This window comes from Tachypleus tridentatus, chromosome 10, assembly GCF_004210375.1.
Source record: "Tachypleus tridentatus isolate NWPU-2018 chromosome 10, ASM421037v1, whole genome shotgun sequence".
NCBI classification, from domain to species: domain Eukaryota; kingdom Metazoa; phylum Arthropoda; class Merostomata; order Xiphosura; family Limulidae; genus Tachypleus; species Tachypleus tridentatus.
Window position 1 is genome coordinate 110,477,496 of NC_134834.1, and position 17,953 is coordinate 110,495,448.

A 17,953-nucleotide genomic window follows, 5' to 3' on the forward strand; every position below is an offset into this window, starting at 1 on the left:
GCTATACGTTTGAGTGAATAATACAACACTTAATATTCACCTCTTTGGTTTCCAAAAAAGAAACTTTGTGACGTCTTTGGACACACTTTTTTGTCTTTCAAGTTTTAGAGCTTCTACTTTGATATCGTATTTATATTTCAAAGAGATATTTTAACAGTACACATACGATATTGTGAAGGTAAAAGTGACATCGTCAGGATTCAAATCCAGCATTCATTTATTTTGAATTGTTTAGCGTTTTTTTTTATCATACTTCGTGTACTTAAAATTGAGAAATTCTATTGATTTATAAACCTCCTTTAGGTTAAGAATTTTCTTAACAATTATTACTACTGTTTCAAATATCTATTGTTCGCTATATAGAAAAATTGCTCATTCAAGTGTCATTAGAGGAAGGATTTGGAGTGATGTTATGGCTCCAATCTGGATTCTTTTTCCAAAGTTCTTAGTGACGTATTTAAAAACATTGACAGGCAATTACTCGTGCTCTCCAAACATCAAATCCACATCACAGAACATAGATAAGTGACACTTAACATTCTGACTAAATGTAGCTACCAAAACCTTACGTGAATTCAAAACACACAGTTCACTGTAACGAATGAATTAAATAATCCAATTCCTTTTCGAGATGTTCTTGTTACAAGACACAAACACCATGTTGTATAACTAACACAAAACACCCAGTTCACAGTAAAAAAGAGATTTAATGGTTCACTTTTTATCCTAGATGATATGGTTATTAGATAAAACCACCATGCTGTGCACCTAACACAAAACACCTATTTTACAGTACAGAAAGAATTTGATGAATCACTTTCTTTCCTAGATGTTTTAGTTATTAGGCATAAACACCATGCTGTATAAGTAACACAAAACACCAAGTTCATAGTACAGAGTACAGAAGGAATCAAATGATTCACTTCGTTTCCTACATGTTCTGGTTATTAGACACAAACACCACACTGTATATCTAACACAAAATACCCAGTTCAAAGAACAGAAGGGAATTGATGGTTCACTCCCTTCCTAGATGGTCTGGTTATTAGACACAAACACCACGCTGTATATCTAACACAAAATACCCAGTTCACAGTACAGAAGGGAATTGATGGTTCACTCCCTTTCCTAGATGGTCTGGTTATTAGACACAAACAACATGCTGTATATCTAACACAAAAGGCACAAAATATATAGAATTTTCTAAAACACACAAAACATTGTAGTTCATCGTGTTTTTTTCTCAAGTACTTTCAATATGATATAACTTACAGAAATAATAACTTTTTTTGGATAGAATGTGTTTGGACGCAAGAGCTATTTTCTTTAATATGATGCTAATTAATATAAAAATTTGGTTTACTTGTTTAACATAATATTAATATACATAAAAATGAGTTTTTTAATGTAATTTTATTATTTATGTAAGTGTAGTTTATGTTTAAAATAATATTAATCTACATAAAATGTGTTTATGTGTTTCATATATTGTTTTTATACATACAAAGTTCTTGTTTAATATAATTTTATATATAAGATATGTTTTTATGTTGAACATGTATTTGACTCTGAGAAACGTATGCAACTTTCTCTTGTGTAATAAACACGTGTAACAAAGATTACTTTTATCTATGAAAACATGTAAACATAGACATAGAAAATGTAGGCTTACGGTATGCTCTTGTATCTGATATTCATTATTATATAATAATAATAACACCTTCGAAGTATGTGGACCTTTCTTTTCAAAAGTAAACTAAAAATGGTGTCGTAAGCTTGTTTTATCTCTATATCTACTTTAGTTTCAAAGTAGGTTTCAATGCCGAAGAGATTAACCTCGTTAGTAGAATGATCGGGTTAGTTGCAGTGTTGAGATCTTTTTCGGTATTAACACAAAACTTATAGTAAACGAAACGTTCTCTAAGAGATGTTTGTGTCTATCTTACATATTGGTGACTGTATTTGTTTACACTATATAAGATAAATATTTGTTTTTTTGTAATACAAGTGTTTTTTATGCATTTAAAGTTTCTTTCTGGTTTTGCCTAAAAACTATTGACTCTTTTACTGACGAGCACAACCATACAAACAATAACATCTCTACAGCTATTAGAGACATAAAACAAGGTTATTAGATTGCTAATTTACACACTGTTCAACCGTTTGGTATATATCTAGATCATGGAATCTGTGATCTCCGATAAAAGATTTGTAATTTATGAGAAAAAAACACTTACTGGAAGCCTAGACGACCTTTCTGATGTCTCTCAGCTTTGTATATGTATATCCCTCATCAGGTTACACCACAATTCCCAGTTTCGATGTGTTAAAATGTTTATATGATCTGAAAATATTGAGCAGTTGTATTTAATTATTTATATTTGTTTTAAGAGTTACAAATTATTCTACTGTACTGTTTCAGCATTACTAAACAAAAAAGTTTAAAATTAAAAAATGCAATCTCTCACTATGGTAAAATCGTACTGACTATTTGCGAACACTTTAATAACTTACTATGAAATGCCAGGTAGGTTGACACAGCGTTCATTGATTTTTGCTTTTTCATAGTGAAAATTGCCATAAATAACTCATAACCCTTCTACAGACGGAACACGTACATACGCTGTTAGGAGTGTAAGTTATTACATCATCTTCACGCATAGTGAAACTTTTGTTACCAGAGTCTGACATAGTGCCTCTTCAAATCTTTAGTGTAACATGTAACAGCAAAAAAAAAAAAAAAATGTCCACATACGAAAGGTAAACCAGGATCGATATTTCGTCATCTGTCAGATGTGAGGTAGTTACATAGTTATGTAGGAATGGAACTAGCTACGTGTGTATTTCTTTAGAAGACTCGTCAGGGAAAGACATGAAGTAAAACAGCTTGTGTTTAGAGCTTTTGTTTGAAAGATGATCGATGACGGATGTACGAAGAAGATATTTTAGTCCAGCTTCCTCTGACAGCTGACAGTAACGTTAACCTGGCTGTTAGCATGTTACCAGTCATCTCCGAAACGTTACCCTGGCTGGCTGTTAACATGTTACCAAACAGATCCAAAACGTAACACTGGGTTTCTGTACGTTAACAGAAAGCTCCAAATCCGTTACTCTGGCTGGCTGCATATTTCCAAACAGATCCAAAACGTTATCCTGGCTGGCTGTTAACACAAAGCCTGGCTGGCTGCATATTAACAGAAAGCTCCAAAACGGTTACTCTGGCTGGCTGCATGTTAACAGACAGCTCCAAAACCGTTACTCTGGCTGGCTGCATATTTCCAAACAGATCCAAAACGTTATCCAGGCTGGCTGTTAACACAAAGCTCCAAAACGTTACCCTGGCTGGCTGCATGTTAACAGACAGCTCTGAAATGTTAACCTGGCTGGATGCATGTTAACAGACAGCTCCAAAACGTTAACCAGGCTGGCTGCATATTAACAGAAAGCTCCAAAACCGTTAATCTGGCTGGCTGCATGTTAACAGACAGCTCCGAAACATTAACCAAGCTGGATGCATATCAACAGAAAGCTCCAAAACCGTTACTCTGGCTGGCTGCATATTTCCAAACAAATCCAAAACGTTATCCTGGCTGGCTGTTAACACAAAGCTCCAAAACGTTACCCTGGCTGGCTGCATGTCAACAGATAGCTCTGAAACGTTAACCAGGTTGGATGCATGTTAACAGAGAGCTCCGAAACCGTTACTCTGTCTGGCTGTATGTTAACAGACAGCTCCGAAACGTTAACGAGGCTAGGTGCATATTAACAGACAGTTCCCAGGCTGGCTGCATGTTAACAGACAGCTCCGAAAGGTTGGCTTGGTTTTCTGTATGTTGACATTAAATTTGTAGCTATATCGTTGTTGTTATGTACTTTAAGATCTTTCTTTCTCGACAAAGGATTTCATGAACTTAATGTTATATGTTAGGTATCCCCAAAAACTGTGGGGCATTAACACCAGCTAACTAACTTGTTGTTTTGTGATGGAAGTCAGCAGTTTTCACTGATGTTGAATAGTTACAGAGATGTTACACTTCTTAACAAAACATTCAGTTTATGGATCTTGTATTCACTGATGTCTTCTTTAGTCTATGGCCAGATTTAATAAATCAGTTCTTGTTTCTGAAAGATTACGTTGTGATGATTACAGTGTCATATACTGTATTATCTTTTGTCCTTTCGGGACATATTAAAGGTCACCTTTCGGTTTTTTGTTTATCAGCAACCACAACTAATATAAGTACTACTACTTATATACTTAGATACACCATAATGTGTGACTATTTTTACTAAGTTTACTGGAGAAAATACATTACATTCATGCGCTTTTTGCACATTAATAATTAGTGCAAAACTTCACATTTATTTACTCGTGTTACCTTTTCATAAACAAAATGTTTGCTTAAGGTTTCAGTCATTTTTATGGTTATGAAAAATATAAAAGTAATGAATAAACAAACGTGTTAAAATTAATTAATTAATAACTTACAAAATAAATAAATAATTGATGAAATACATAAATTAATAAACAGATATAAATATCTAATTTTATTCCATATTAATTAGTTCATTTATACAAATATATATATGTATATATGCAGTCAGTTTTTCTTTATTCTAAAGAACAAATATACAATGAACTATACGTGCTCTGCCAATCGCAAGTAGTCTCCAGGTAGAAGAATAGTAATTCTACATGTTTACACCGCTAAGATCCGACGTTCGATTCTGGTGAATATTACAGATAACTAAGATTGGCTTTGCTCTAAAACAAACAACAGGATAGAAACAAAGCGGCACCACAGTGGCACAGTGGTATGTCTGCTGACTCCCCTCCCTACAAACCTATTTTCTATACCCTTTGTGGGCAGAGTACAGATAACACGTCATACAGTTTTGCGCTTAATTTTAAACAACCTCCAAAAGAAACAACGCGAGCACGAAAACCTTTCTTTTCGTGTTAGAATTCAACGTATTTGTTGTAGAATCAAGGGGACGCCGTGTATATATATTCACACATTGTTTTACTGTTAAGTAGTGGGATGTTTATTATTTAATCAAATATTTTATAATTTTTTTGTCAGTTTATTCACCTGCTAATCTAGTTTGGTAATTACGTATTTTTTTATATATGGGATAAAAGATTTCCATTATATCTTCGTATTAAGCCAGTCTAGACACAATAGGTTTAATAAGCTAATCTAGACTCAAATATGACAAAAGCTGTTACTACTGATCAAAACAAGTAGTTGTAATACGTAAATGTTGGAAACCAATTTAATTTGCAAACCTAAAGTTTTGCTTCATTTATATTTTTGTTTTGTAGTTAACCAAAAAAGTACACAGTGGACTGTCCACCACAGGTATTGAAACCCGGTTCTAGCATAGTAAGTCCGCAAACATACCATTCTACTAATGAAAAAGTACACATTGGACTGCTCACCACAGGTATTGAAACCCGGTTCTGGCATAGTAAGTCCACAAACATACCATTCTACTAATGAAAAAGTACACATTGGACTGCCCACCACAGGTATTGAAACCCGGTTCTAGCATAGTAAGTCCACAAACATACCATTCTAATAATGAAAAAGTACACATTGGACTGCCCACCACAGGTATTGAAACCCGGTTCTAGCATAGTAAGTCCACAAACATACCATTCTACTAATGAAAACGTACACATTGGACTGCCCACCACAGGTATTGAAACCCGGTTCTAGCATAGTAAGTCCACAAACATACCATTCTACTAATGAAAACGTACACATTGGACTGCCCACCACAGGTATTGAAACCCGGTTCTAGCATAGTAAGTCCACAAACATACCATTCTACTAATGCGGTGGAACCAAAACTTAAGGATCAAAATATTAAACCACCGCTTGATAATGTGCACATTTGAATGTCCAAATCAACGTGAAACAGTTATTAACGCAGCAGGTATCTAGATCATGTTAAAAACGATTGCTTACACAGTAGGTGTACAGCTGATGTTAAAAACGGTTGTTAGCACAACAGATGTCTGAATTATGTAAAAACGGTTGTTAACGCAGCAGATGTTCAATGTCTCCGGACTTACAACGTTAAAATCAGGGGTTCGATTCCCCTCGGTGGGCTGAGCAGATAGCCCGATGTGGCTTTGCTATAAGAAAAACACACAGCAGATGTTCAAATCATGTAAAAAGTGATTGTTAACACAGCAGATGTCTAAATCATGTAAAAACGGTTGTTAACGCAGTATATTCCCATATCATGTTAAAATCGATTTTTAATGCATCAAATGTTAAAATCTTATAAAAACGGTTATTAACTCAGCAGATGACTACATCATGTTCAAAACGATTATTAACGTAACATATATCCAATCATGTTAACTGGTTGTTAACACAGCAGATCTCTAAATCATGTAAAAATTGTTTTTAACGCAGCAGATTTCCAAACCACGTTAAATACAGTTGTTACCACAGTATACCTCCAGATGATGCTGAAAACGGTTATTAACGCAATAGATGTCTAAATTATGTAAAAACGGTTGTTGATCCAGCAGATTTCTAAATCATGTAAAATACAGTTATTAACGTAGATCATATTAAAAATGGTTACTAACGCAACATAAGTTTAACTCATGTAAAAACGGCTGAGCATTTGTCTAAATCATGTTAAAAACGGTTTTAACACAGCAGGGTTTCTGATCATGTTGAAAATGGTTGTTAACGCAGCGGAAGTCCACATCATATTAAAAGTGGTTGTTTGAGACTTTAAAATTCCGCTTTAATTCTTATAGACCAATTTCTCTCAGGTTTCCCGCTAGCCTAAGATGTTCAGGTAAACTTCATACAATAGTTACTTCACCAGATATATGTATAGTACTTACTGCTCCTAACGGTGTACTAAAGTCCATTAACATGAACTAAACGGAACCAAGTTTGTTTGTGATAGAAGCACATATGCTGCTTACCTTATAACGAAAGTTTCAAATCCTGGAACGACATTTGACATCAGAAAAAGCTTCAACTGAGAGTAAACTTTGTCATGGGTTTTTGACTGTAAGAAATTTTTAACAATTTCAAAAATATTTATACAAGTTTCGAACCAGTTCAGTCCTCTGTAGATTCTATCAGAAATATTTATACAAGTTTACAATGACTGCAGACATCTATAGACTGTATCAAACGACCCGGCATAGCCAAGTTGTTAAAACGTTCGACTAGTAATCTAAGGGTCGCGGATTGGAATCCTCGTCGCGCCAAACATGCTCGCCCCTTCAGCCGTAGGGGCGTTATACGTGTCGGATAATCAAACTACTATTTGGTAAAAAAAGTAGCCCAAGAGTTGGCAGTGGGAGGTGATGACTTGCTGCCTTCTCTCTAGTCTTACACTGTTAAATTAGGGATGGCTAGCATAGATAGATCTCGTGTAGCTGTGCGCGAAATCAAAAACAAGCAAACAATATACGACCTAATATAATATCACTATACCCAACAGTTAAATGGAATATTGCTTGAAACACTACCAACAATAGGAAAATAGAAGGAAAAGGGCTCGACCAAGACTACAAAACTGCTCATAATATTATTACAAGAGAAAAGTTATACAGATTAAAACAATGCAACCAAATACATGCCTACGTTTCCAGCACTTAGAAACAGTTCTATGGCTGTGCTTGTGTAAATCGACAAAGGTAATGTCTGTTCAAAACCGAAATGATAGATTACACTGCTATCCTGTTTAATACCACTGTTCCAGTTAATTGTTTAATACCCGTATAACAATTAATATTTCAAACAAATTCTCTGTTTTTATTTCTTGGGAATGAATTTAAGCATTAGATTTGGTCTACGAGATATGAAGCGATTTATGAAAACGTACGAGAAAATGTTTGGATGGTTATGAAACAAGTGAGATCCAAGAAGTCAGCTTACTCCATCTAACAGAAGATGAATAGAAAAGTTAGCTTACTCCATCTAACAGAAGATGAATATGAGAAAAGACTGACACAGAAAGAGTCAATGTTATTTCAACAGAAAGGAGATTTATAGATTTTACATTTTAAGGAGCAAGAAATCCACTATATCTGCACAAACAACAGTAACTAACTTCAAGTTGCCAAGAACCGTCACAGACCGGCTAACACTGGATACAAAAGTCTAGTTAGTGTATTCTGTACTTGTATTGTGACCAGTATTATCTGTGGCTCTGACTGTGCAAGTGAATTTATGTATTTCCCCCATTTCACCGGAAAATGTCTAAATAAGGAAGGTACAGAAGTAATAAGAACTGAGGATCAGTATATCAATTGTGGATTATTACCGACAGTTAAGCTAAATAGTAAAGTTAAAATATTGTCAGTATTGGTATATGTCTAAGTATATAAAGTTCCTAAAATGTAAAAATATTTGTTACCACTACGTAAGTTATTGGAACGCAGCTGAATTTTGAATCTCAGAACATTCTGAGATAAAATTTTATTTCAAGTGAATTTCTTCTCGTCATCAAGAGCAGCTAAATTTTGCTACATCGCCAGCCAGTGTCTATTGTTCTAAAAATAAACATCTATGAGAAAATGAAGACTTAAATGGGAAAACTTTAGACAGGAAGTTCTTAGAAACACAGTTAGTGTGTGTTTAAATTACTCTACACGATACTGTGTATTTACCTATTTTGTTTATAAAGTATTCTCTATACTAGAGGTTATGGTACAGTTCATTTGTTTGTTTGTTTGTTTTTGAATTTCGCACAAAGCTACTCGAGGGCTATCTGTGCTAGCCGTCCCTAATTTAGCAGTGTAAGACTAGAGGGAAGGCAACTAGTCATCACCACCCACCGCCAACTCTTGGGTTACTCTTTTACCAACGAATAGTGGGATTGACTGTTGCATTATAACGCCCCCACGGCTGGGAGGGCGAGCATGTTTGGCACGACGGGGATGCGAACCCGCGACCCTCAGATTACGAGTCGCACGCCTTAACACGCTTGGCCATGCCGGGCCCGGTACAGTTCGTACATTATTCAGAACACCAGAGGTCAGAGCACGGTATCTGTACCATCACTACACCATAAGGTAAAACTAATAACGCATACTTTATACCAGATATTATGGCATGATAGTACTTATAGTAAGAAAGTGGCAGATGTATGACACATTCAGTATAAATTATTTGCTCGTATACGCTTTTAACAACAAAATAATAAATCTTCAAAAGTATTTGTGAGACGCCATTAGGTGGTGAACTAAACTCATACAAAATTACAAATCATGGAATCATTTGAGAAATTTGTAGAGCAAATACACAAATATCACAAAAACAGATTTCTCAATTTTACTGACTGACTGACATTGTTGGACATTTCTAGCTGTGTAACAAACATACTTACCCTTTTCTTTGATAGATTGTTTAGGCAGAGTATTCATGATGAAACTTTGTAGAATAGACTTCAACTACCTGTTGAAAAGACACTAGTGTAGAGGATGACGTTTCGAAAGTCTTCCGCCTTTCGTCTTCAGTTATAATTGCACCAAATAGAACAGGGACCATGTGCTATTTCTGTTTTATAAATTGCACATCACTAAAAATAAGAGCTATTTGACGTAAGTCAGGTAATATCTTGGACAGAGACGCCATTTAAAAATATACACATCTGCTGTCTCACTCCGTATATTGAGTTGATGTGGTAAAATAAAGTGATAAAGAGGGTGTGGTCTTCTTAAGTTACAACACTATGTGAAAAGTTGTATTACACCACACTCATTCCTACCTTGTTTACTCACTTTTCGTCCATACATCCCTACACTTTCAATTTTTCTAAAAACATTGTTTCTACTTTTCTATGCTATCCACTGCACCATAGGATAAAACAGAGTTTATGAACTGTTCACTACACCAGATATTATGGTACAGTTTGTGCAATAGTAATCGCACCTGAGGTTAAGGAACAGTTTGAACAGTATTCACTGCACCATAGTTACGATACAGTTTTTAAGTATTCATTGAACAAGGAAATAGAATAAAGTATTTGAAATACTCATTGCACCATAAATTAGGGTACAATTTATATAATAACAATACGAAAAGAGTTTACGGCTAAGTATTTATAGTATTATCTACACGAAACATTAGGATTTAGTTCTTATAGTATTCATAACCTAAGTCGTTATTAGTTTAATAACAAGCTCATAAAGTTCTTATTGGTTAAGTTAGATTATGCTTATTAATTCCTCAAGTTCCGGTTAGTTCATTCGGACGGTTCTCATCGGTTTATTTACAATGTCCTGATTTTGTTTTTGCTTTACATACACAGTACTCAAATACTTGTTGGTTTTCTGAGACAAACAGTAGATCAGTAGCTTTACTTTTATAATATATTAAATGTCTTCACACTTACCTGCAAACGAATAAAGTATTTTTGCTCAGACCAGGATTGTCTGTAAAGGTTTAAAGCTGGTACAACATAATCGTCAATACGTCAGCAGCAGCTGGTTTTGTAAGAATACACATGTATTAGAGGAAGTTGTTAACTCCATATTCGAAATGGTGCTATTTCAGAAATGCTCCAGATTGTTAATAATTGTATTCCAAAAACAGTGATAATCGTCTGTAAACATCGCTCTCTAAATAAAATAAGAATAACCAAACTACAGTAATTTAAAGTTTAGTTCATCAAAGGCAAAATGATTTCAATTTGTTACCTTCTTTAACAAAATAAAAGGGTTTAAAAAATTGCTTTATGTTTTACCAAATAAACAGGAACATTTTTAGTGTTAAAAAAGCTGAACATCGGTAAATATTTCACGTGGTACATTTTTAGTGTTACATAAACTTAACTTTGTTAGGCATTTCATGTGATATTTCTGTAGAATTATACAAATTAAACTTCGGTAAGTTATATAAACTAAACTTCTGTAGATATTACATATGGTATATCTGTTGTGTTATATAAATTAAACATCAATAGATTTTTCATGAGGTATATCTGCAGCGTTATATCAACTATATAAAAAGCAGATATGTAAACAACACATCAGTAGATGTTACATGTCGTATATCTGTAAAGTTATATAAACTATAAAACAAAACATTGGTAAATGTTACATGTGGTATGTCTGTAGAGTTATATAAACTAAACTTCTCTAGGTGTTACATATGGGATAACTGTAGTGTTCTATAAACTAAACTTCTGTAGATATTTCATGTGGTATATCTGCAACGTTATGTAAACTAAACTTCAGTAAATGTTACATAAGATACATAACTGGTGTTATATCAACTAAACTTCGGTAGATATCACATAAAATATATTTGTATTATTATATAAACTAAAATTCTGAAGATATCTCATGTGGTATATCTGTAGTTTTATATAAAATAAACTTCGGTGGATATTACATGTGATATATCTGTAGGTTATATGAACTAAGCTTTGGTAGATGCTTAATGTGGTATACCTGTAGAGTTATATAAACTAACCTTCGGTAGATATAACGTATAGTATATCTGTAGTATAACATAAACTAAACTTCAGTAGATATTACATTTGGTATATATGTGGTGTTCTATACACTACACGTCAGTAGATATTGTATGTGGTATATATGTGGTGTTCAGTAGATATTACATTTGGTATATATGTGGTGTTCTATACACACGTCAGTAGATATTGTATGTGGTATATATGTGTGTGTTCATTTGGTATATATGTGGTGTTCTATACACTACACGTCAGTAGATATTGTATGTGGTATATATGTGGTGTTCTATACACTACACATCAGTAGATATTACATTTGGTATATATGTGGTGTTCTATACACTACACGTCAGTAGATATTGTATGTGGTATATATGTGGTGTTCTATACACTACACGTCAGTAGATATTACATTTGGTATATATGTGGTGTTCTATACACTACACGTCAGTAGATATTACATTTGGTATATATGTGGTGTTCTATACACTACACGTCAGTAGATATTACATTTGGTATATATGTGGTGTTCTATACACTACACGTCAGTAGATATTGTATGTGGTATATTTGTAGATTTATATAAAACAAACGTTGGTAGACATTACATCTTGTATATCTGTAGGCTTATATAAACTAAACTTCGGTAGGTATTACACATGATATGTTTGTAGTGTTAAATAAACTAAACTACGGGAGATATTTCATGTGGTATAACCGTAGTGTTATATAAAATACACGTAGGTAGGTATTTAATTAGCTATATATGTAGTGTTATATAAAGTAAAAGTTGGTAGATATTACATTTGTTATATCTGTTGTGTGATATAAACTAAACTTCGGTAGCCACTTCACATGATATAACTGTAGTGTTATATAAAGTAAATTTCGGTAGATATTACATATGGTATATATATAGTGTTACATAAAGTAAATTTCGCTAGTTATTTCACGTGTTATATTTGTAGAGTTATATAAACTAATCTTCCGGAGATATTAAATACGCTATACCTCTGACGTTTTATATAATAAACTGCGGTAGATGTTATATATGGTGTTATATAAAGTAAACATCGGTATATATTTTATATGGTATAATCGTTGTGTTATATAAACAAAACTTCGGGAGATATTTTATATGGTATAATCGTTGTGTTATATAAACAAAACTTCGGGAGATATTTTATATGGTATACCTGTAGTGTTTTATAAACAAAACTTCGGGAGATATTTTATATGGTATAATCGTTGTGTTATATAAACAAAACTTCGGGAGATATTTTATATGGTATATCTGTAGTGTTTTATAAACAAAACTTCGGGAGATATTTATATGGTATAACCGTTGTGTTATATAAACAAAACTTCGGGAGATATTTTATATGGTATATCTCTAGTGTTTTATAAACAAAACTTCGGGAGATATTTTATATGGTATAACCGTTGTGTTATATAAACAAAACTTCGGGAGATATTTTATATGGTATAACCGTTGTGTTATATAAACAAAACTTCGGGAGATATTTTATATGGTATAACCGTTGTGTTATATAAACAAAACTTCGGGAGATATTTTATATGGTATAACCGTTGTGTTATATAAACAAAACTTCGGGAGATATTTTATATGGTATAACCGTTGTGTTATATAAACAAAACTTCGGAAGATATTTTATATGGTATAACCGTTGTGTTATATAAACAAAACTTCGGGAGATATTTTATATGGTATAACCGTTGTGTTATATAAACAAAACTTCGGGAGATATTTTATATGGTATAACCGTTGTGTTATATAAACAAAACTTCGGGAGATATTTTATATGGTATAACCGTTGTGTTATATAAACAAAACTTCGGGAGATATTTTATATGGTATAACCGTTGTGTTATTTAAAATAAACGTCCGTAGTTACTTCATTAGCTATATATGTAGAGTTATATAAACTATATATACAACACTTTGATAGATCTTACATGTGGTGTATCTCTGGGGTTACACCAATTATATAAATAACACATACGTAAACAACACTTTGGTAAGTGTTACATGTGGAATATCTGTAGAGTTATTTAATCTATCTGAACAACACGTTGGTAGATGTTTCATGCGTTATTTAAATTATGTAAGAAATGCGTATATAAACATGACATTGGCAGATATTGCATGTGGTATATCTGTAGAGTTATATAAACTAATCTTTTGTCGGTATTACATATGGTATATCTGTAGTGTTATATAAAATAAGCGTTGGTAGATATAACTTGTGGTACATCTGTGGAGTTGTATAAATTTATCTTCGGTAGATAGTACGAGTGGTAAATCTCTATTTTTATATCAACAAAACTTTGGTAGATATTACATGCGGCATATCTGTATTGTCATACAAACTAAACTTCGGGAGATATTACATATGATATATCTCTAGTGTTACATAAAATATACTTCAATAAATATTGCAAATATTACATTTATAGTATTTTATAAATTAAACTTCGGTAGATATTATATATGGTATATATGTAAAGTTATATAAACTAAATATCTGGAGATATTACGTGTGGTATATCTGTAGTATTGTATGAACCAAATTTCGGGAGATATTACATATGGTATATCTGTAGTGTTATATAAACTATATAAACAACACATATATAAATAAATGTGGTATATCTGTACAGTTCTTTAAACTACTTAGAAATAAGTATGTAAAATAAACTTCGGAAGCTATTACATATGGTATATCTATAGTTATAAACACTAAGCATCGGAAGATATTACATTTGGTATATCTGTAGTATTATATGAACTAAACTTTTGTAGATATTACATATGGTATATCTGTAGTGTTATATAAACTAAACTTCTATAGATGTTTCATTTGGTATATCCGTGGACTTATATAAACTAAACCTCTGCAGATATTACGTATAGTATATCTGTAATGTCATGTAAACTGAAGTTCGGTAGATATTACATGTGGTACATATTTAGTGTTATATAAACAACACATATAAAAACAACACTTTGGTAGATGTTACATGTATAGCTGTAGAGTTATTTAGAATAGCTAAAAATATGTATATAAACATAACTACAGTTGATATTGCATATGGTATATGTCTAAGAGTTATAAAAACTATACTTCAGTAAATATTAACTATAGTATATCTGTAGAGTTGTATAAACTATAGTTCGGTAAATATTACGTACAGTCATGTGAAAAGGTCAGGACACCCTGTGAAAGCTTGTGTACTTTTGTAACATTTTTGGATATATAGATATTTAATCTCAATTTCAACAATACTGAGAGATTATAGGAATATAACTAAACAATTAAAACTGAAGAAAATACTTTTCAAGATCTTCTGTAAATGTAATTCTACAAAAATGCATATTCTATTTGAGGAAAAAGTTAGGACACCCCACATTTATTCCCACTTAAAATGGCTCAACTCACACACAGGGGTATCACACCAGGTGCACATGATTAGAAGGTCGTTACTCAGCATTTTGAATGAGGCTTGCCCTATTTAAACCTCAGACATTTGGTTTGGTATATCTGTAGTATTATATAAACTAAACTTCGGGAGATATTTCATGTACTATATCTGTAGTTTTATATAAACTATACCTCGGTAAGTGTTACATGTGGTATATATGTACAGTTATATAATTTAAAATTAGGTGAGTATTACATTAGGCATATCTGTAGTGTTAAATTAACTTAACTTCGATATATATTACACACGGTATAGCTGTAGAGTTATAGAATTAAACTTCGGTAGATATTACGTATGGTATATCTATAGCTTTATATAAACATCTGATATATATGTAGTGTTATACAACTAAACATCAATAAATTTTTCATGTGGTAATTTTCTAGTGTTATATAAACTAAACCTTGGTAGATGTATCATTGTGGTATATCTGTAGAGTTATATCAATTCAACTTCGGTAGGTATTACATATGATATATGTGTATTGTTATATAAGCTAAACATAGAGAGATATTACATATGAGATGGCCCGGCATGCCCTAGCGCGTTAAGGCGTGCACTTCGTAATCTGAGGGTCGCGGGTTCGCGCCCGAGTCGCGCCAAACATACTCACCCTCCCAGCCGTGAGGGCGTTATAATGTTACGATCAATCCCACTATTCGTTGGTAAAAGAGTAGCCCAAGAGTTGGCGGTGGGTGGTGATGACTAGCTGCCTTCCCTCTAGTCTTACACTGCTAAATTATGGACGGCTAGCACAGATAGCCCTCGAGTAGCTTTGTGCGAAATTCCAAAACAAACAAACATATGAGATATCTGTAGTATTATATAATTAAATTTCGATACCTATTACATATGGTATATCAGCATAGTTATAAAAAGTAATCTTCGGTAAATATTAAATGTGGTATATCTGTACACACAGCTATAATTAATAGAATCATTTACTTTGCAGAAGAAACTAATTTGAAAACTAAGTGTTATAAATGGAACAAACAGCTATGATTTATGTAATAATTTACTTTGTAGCATTGATAATTAGAGAAACTACAGTTACGACAGAAAATGTTCAAACCTCTGCGTCGTGAGTAGTTTTTTCCTCATAACTTAAAAAGTATTATGATTAGGAGAATGAAAGTATAGTATATTATAACTATTAAACTAACACACATCTACATAAATTTTTATGCAAATTGAACAACAAATAAACTGGTTATAAACAAATAACCAAACATAGGAGGGGCAGAAAGTGTTTTTGCGTCTACTTTAATGGTCAGTTGTGTAGCCTTTCAGGTGAATTACTTGGCGCAATCTCTTCTCATTGCCCTCCATGATTGTTTGACAGTACTCGATTGGTATTTTCTTCCATTCTTCTTTACAGAAGGCCTCTAACTCTTGCAAGTTTTTCGATGACGCTGATGAACCCTGGTCTTCAACTCATGCCAAACGTTTTCAATTGGGTTGAGATCGGGTGACTGCAATGGCCACTCCAGAACGCTTATATGGTTCCTCTGCAACCAGGATTGCACATACTTCGATGTGTGCTTAGGGCCATTGTCGTGCTGGAAGATCCAACGACGCTCAAGCCGCAAGTTCCAAGCATCATTCTTGATACAAGTGCCTAATTACGTACTCTTCTTTTTACATGATTCCGTTGAAGCGGTGAAGGCTGCCTACACCAGAAGAGTTGAAGGAACCCCATAGCATGATCGAGCCACCTCCGTGTTTAACAGTAGGGACGGTGTTCTTTGGAAGATTTCGTTCCCCCTTCTTACGAAAAATGTATCGAACATCATTGTGGCCGAAAAGCTCGATTTTCAGTCTCGTCTGACCAAAGAATACTCTTCCAATAGGTAAAGGGTTTGTTTACGTGCTTTCTTGCATACCTCAATCGTGCTTCTAAATGAACAGGCTTTAAATATGGAGTTCTATAAGGATGGCATGCTTTGAACCCAGAAGAGCGTAACATGTTCGTAACTGCAGGATGCTTACTTCAACCCCACTTTCCTTTACCAGTTTCTGTATGTCATTACGTGTTAAACGAGGGTTCCTACTAACTTCTTTGAGAACCTTCCTCTTGGTGCTCTCTGGAATTTTGGTGGAGCGCTCGGAACGAGGGAGGTTAGAAGTTGATCCTGTAAGCTTAAACTTGGAAATTATGCTTTGAACAGTAGATTTTGGCACATTAAGTTGTGTAGCAATACCGGAAAGAGACACACGAGACTTGTATTTTACAATAAATTCGTTTTTTAAATAACTGGACAATTGTTTCCTGTTCACCATGATGACCAAGCATAATAACAGAGACGGCGCTAAATTGCCGGAAGTACATTTTTTGCTGGCTAAATTCCAATAATTATGAACCTAGTATCTAGTCCTGGAATGATATAATATAGTTTATTCGCCAAACTAAACAATTTTTTACGGAAATATCAAATTTTTTACACGTTCTGAACTGTACGAACACTTTCTACTCCTCCTATTTTTGGTTAATTGTTTATAAACAGATTATTTGTAGTTTAATTTCCATAAAAATGTATATAGATGTGTATTAGTATAATATTTATAATATACCATATTTCTATTAGCCTAATCGTGATACTTTTTAAGTTATGAGCAAAAAAACTACTGGGGATGCAGGGATACGAACACTTTCTGTCTTAATTGTAAATGTTAAAAATGGAACACACAGCTTTGATTTATGAAATGATTTACTTCTTAGCAGTAAGTAATTAGAAAAACTAAAAGTTAAAGAGAAATACACAGCAATTATTAATGGAAAATTTACATTGTAGCAGTAAGTAATAAGAGAACCTAATGATAAAAACGGAACACCCAGCTATGATATATTGAATGGTTTATTACTGTAGAAGTTAATTGTGAGAGAAACAAAATGTTGAAAATGGAACACACAGCGTTGAATTATAGAATGACTAACTTTGTAGCAGTAAGTAAATAGAGAACCTGAATATTAAAAATGGAA

General features: G+C 33.3%; 1 protein-coding gene across 3 annotated transcripts in view; it reads right to left on the reverse strand.

Moving 5' to 3' along the window:
- Positions 1–7,196, reverse strand: part of LOC143230075 (apicoplast pyruvate carrier 1-like) — a 227,869-nt gene extending 220,673 nt beyond the window's left edge. The window contains exons 1-2 of one of the 3 annotated variants that reach the window (XM_076463081.1): positions 6,962–7,196; positions 2,238–2,344 (exon numbers count right to left, since the gene is read on the reverse strand). The gene's annotated coding sequence lies outside the window, so the exon portion shown is untranslated. Of the gene's footprint in view, positions 1–2,237; positions 2,466–6,961 lie in introns of those variants that run through there. The other 2 variants (XM_076463082.1, XM_076463080.1) reach the window with 2 other exon arrangements.
- Positions 7,197–17,953: the final 10,757 nt, after the last annotated feature.